Source organism: Lactuca virosa, chromosome 1, assembly GCF_052849685.1.
Source record: "Lactuca virosa cultivar CGN04683 chromosome 1, Lactuca_virosa_CGN04683_v6, whole genome shotgun sequence".
Lineage (NCBI taxonomy): Eukaryota > Viridiplantae > Streptophyta > Magnoliopsida > Asterales > Asteraceae > Lactuca > Lactuca virosa.
Window position 1 is genome coordinate 156026646 of NC_136426.1, and position 3910 is coordinate 156030555.

The 3910-nt window shown below is 35.5% G+C and overlaps 1 non-coding gene across 1 annotated transcript; it reads right to left on the bottom strand.

Annotated features, from left to right (window-relative positions):
• Positions 1-2873: 2873 nt before the first annotated feature.
• Positions 2874-2980, bottom strand: LOC145151630 (small nucleolar RNA R71). The gene has a single exon (XR_013732194.1). It is a non-coding gene; the product is annotated as a small nucleolar RNA R71 (small nucleolar RNA).
• Positions 2981-3910: the final 930 nt, after the last annotated feature.

Sequence of the window (3910 nt, forward strand, 5' to 3'; positions counted from 1 at the left end):
ATTATATTAAAATAAAACTTTTCAGTCCTTTTTTCCAATTATATATATATATATATATATATATATATATATATATATACACACACACACACAAACACACACAACCACTATCCAACTATAAATTCATTCCAACTTTCTTCTTTCATTTCTATAATGCTATATTCTTTTATAATAGTTCGTTCTTCAAATAAATGTCATTCATAAGCAAATGGGATCATGAAGATAATCCTACACTTTACTCATCTTCTTATAATCATCAATTAACTACAACACCCTGACAGTAGCTTTCGAGTTGCTATTGTTGTTCTTCATGATATTGCAAGTTGACGCATGTATAAAACTTATCACAAAGGAGATCAGGAAGCTACCAAAAACTACTTATACCATATTACTTTACTGCTGATGCATAGAACTTCATGTGACAGCCTCCACAACTTATGCTATGATATTGTCAAGCTCAATGTGCATGAATTTTTACGCAAACCAACATCCAATGACATTCGACTTTTGTACATAATAAAAAAATTACGACAAGGATTATGATATTGGCATTTTTACATATGTTAGGCAATATATGAATACATTTTGTTTAATATTTTGGTTATTTGCACAGATAAGTGGTACTTATAAAATTAAATTACACTTTTCAGCCAAAAGAAGCATTCTTGAAGAAAAAGGACTAAAAGCGACAAGATTGGAACTTTGGAGGTTAAAAGCTTAAAAGATGAAGAATTCAGCTAAAAAATGTCCTCACGACATGAAGAGTGAAGGCTCACGACGTGAGCATGGATATTCTAGAAGATAAACATCCGGAAGCAAGAATTCGTGTTGGATACCGATTGCTACCGAGCTCACGACGTGAGATACCTTGGTCACGACGTGAGTAGGGTTTTTTCGGAAAAATATATATATCCTTGATCTCCACAATTTTGAGAGGTTGGCTGGATTGGAGAGAGTTTCCAGAAGATTATTTTCAGAAGTTTAGAGGCTAGAAACTTGGTAATACACCAAAGAGGAAGAATAAGAACATACTTTACTTTTTGATTTGGTACATTACTATGTTTTTGATTATGAAGTATAATTGTTCGTTTGTTAGTATGAGTAGATAAATCTAGCTGCTCCTATTAGCTAGATGAAGCTGGAACTCATGGACTAGTAATTTGATGAAGGATTCTTTTAGTTGGTTATTTGCTTGTGTTTGATTGTTTATACCTAGCATGTTAGAACTTGATACTTAGGATTCCTTAAACTCATGTTCTGTGTAGTTAGTGAATATTGAATTGCATGAACTTGACACCTAGTAATTTAGTGACCATTGAATTGCTAGAGGTAGGATCAAACCAATCTTAGTTAAGTAATTAAAGTATTAGTTTTGGATGTGCTAGAGAACATATATTGTTATCATAATATTGTGCTTACCTAATCAATCTTACATAGCTCCAATCCATTTAATAATCGATTCTGTGTTAAATTATGTATGACTATGCATAGATCTACATGAATTAATGCAACATTAGTAAATTTGGACTTGAATTGATAATAAAATATTAATTGATAACCAACGAGAATTATCCATAATTAATAGCTAAATAATGAGGAAAAGTGGATTCGAACTAACAGGAGTGCTTTACATAATTGATTGAATTAGTTGTTGATAATTTAAGTTTATCTAAAGTTGCAAAACTAGATAAAAACCAATTTAATTTGCTAGAATTTTAGGTTAATTTAATAGTGAGTAGATTAATTAATTAAAACCGCTCCCTGATTTCGATACCCGACTTTTGTGCTATACTATTTGCGAAGGGGTACACTGCCCTACGTCGAATAGCTAGTAGATTAGGAGGTAAAATTAGGTGTAGTTGTTTCGGACGCATCATGTTTTTGGCGTTGTTGCTGGGGAAAGGCTTATTTGATTGTTGATTTATTTGCTTTAGGTTAATCGATCCTTTTTGTGGGGTAAAACCTGCAAAAAGTTAATTTTTAAGTACTCAACTCACGATGTGAGCCTTAAGCTCACGACGTGAGTTCAGTAGTTATTCATTTTTCTTCGTTTTTTTTCTGTTTAGATTTTTTGGGACGACACGAGGTGGTGATCTTTACCACATCATGGTCGTCAGTCAGTAGGCAATTTTTATTTAGTTTTTGTTCATTTGCACGATTTTATTTTTGTTTTATTACAACAGTTCATGACCCGAGGATCCAACATACCATTGGTACCACCACTTGAAGATCCTGAGTCAGCCCTTCACAAAAAGACGAATAAGAATGAAGGAGTAAACCAAACACCTAAGAAGTCACCTTTCAAAGATCTAAAATCAGTTTTCGTAAACAAGAAAGGGAAGAACGTGGGGGAGTAAAGTACATCTTCAAGGAACAAAAGAAAGGTTGAGAGCTTAGATCAAATACCTAGTCCACAAGAGTCTGAATTCGAAACCGAAATTGAATTTGAATTAGGAAATAGCGAACCCGAAGACGAGCCAGAAAACAAAATGGAAAACATTGTGGATATCTCCATGGGAGCATACAAGAAGCAAATCAAAGATGAAGCTGGTCCTAGTCTAGTGCAACCGACAATTCCCGCCACTGCAACGTTCGAGCTAAAAGGACACATTCTTACATCACTTATGGATGTACCATTTTCTGGAAAGGATCATGAGGATTCTTACAAGCACGTAGATAAGGTCAATGACATTGCACACTATTTCAATGTCTCGAATGTTCCCAGAGAGACAGTTATGTTAAGGATGCTTCCCGTCACTTTTAAGGGAGCTGCAAAAGATTGGCTGAAAGCACTTCCACCTGGTGCTATAACTAGTTGGGCACAGATGCGCGAGCAATTTCTAGAATAATTCTGCCCACCATCAAAGATAGCTAAACTCAAGAAGGCGATAGCCAACTTTGATCAACAACCAGGGGAGTCGATTTATGAGGCATGGGAGCGCTATAAAGGGTTACTTAGAGACTGCCCTCAAAATGACCTTAACATACAACAAGAAGTGTCTATCTTCTATAACGGGGTGAATGTCATGACGAGGCAACTCCTTGATTCTCAAGGGCCACTTACTAAGAAAAATCCAGCTAAGATTAAGGAGTTAATTAAAGAGTTCTCGAAGCATTATCGCGAGTACCATAATCCAAGACATGATGGAGCTAATGGAATTGGGGGATGAAATTCTGAAGACATGGCTGATGTACTAGCTATGCTTAATACTATGGACTGAATGATGACAAATATGGACCAGTCAATTCACGCTATTAGAGTTCGCTGTGAAAGGTGAAATGGTCCACAATTAACTAAAGACTGCCACTTAGATGATAATGGGAATAAAAAGGTACAAGTATGCTAATCGAGTGGAGATAAATATGATGAAGGTTGGAGGAAACCGAAGAAGGAATGGTTGCCAGATGAAGAATATAAGAAGCTGAGATAAGAAAAATATAGGAAAATTGGTTGAGGCTTCTATCAAAAAGAGTAACCACCAGCTGAAAAGAAAGTTGATTTGGAGACCATGCTAGCACGCTTTATGGAGGCTTCAGAGAAAAGACATGATGATACTGATGCAACAATAAAAGATCAAAGGATGATGATTAAGGATCAACAAGCCACGATGAAATATCAATAGGTTATGATGATTGACTAGCAAGCATTATTAAGAAATCATCAAGCATCAATCCAAAATCTTGAAGCCCAACTTGGTCAACTAACGACTTTGGTAAATGAACGATTATCTTCACGAATTCAAGAGAAAAAACTTCAATCACATGTAATGGTGGTCGATACTGAAAAGAGGATACCATCTATGAGTTCCTTGAAATGTCGAAGAAATCGAAACTTGAAGAGAAAAATTCTGTTGAAATGTCAAACTCACGACGTGAGCCTCAAATGCTCACGACGTGGAGAGGGTCTGAA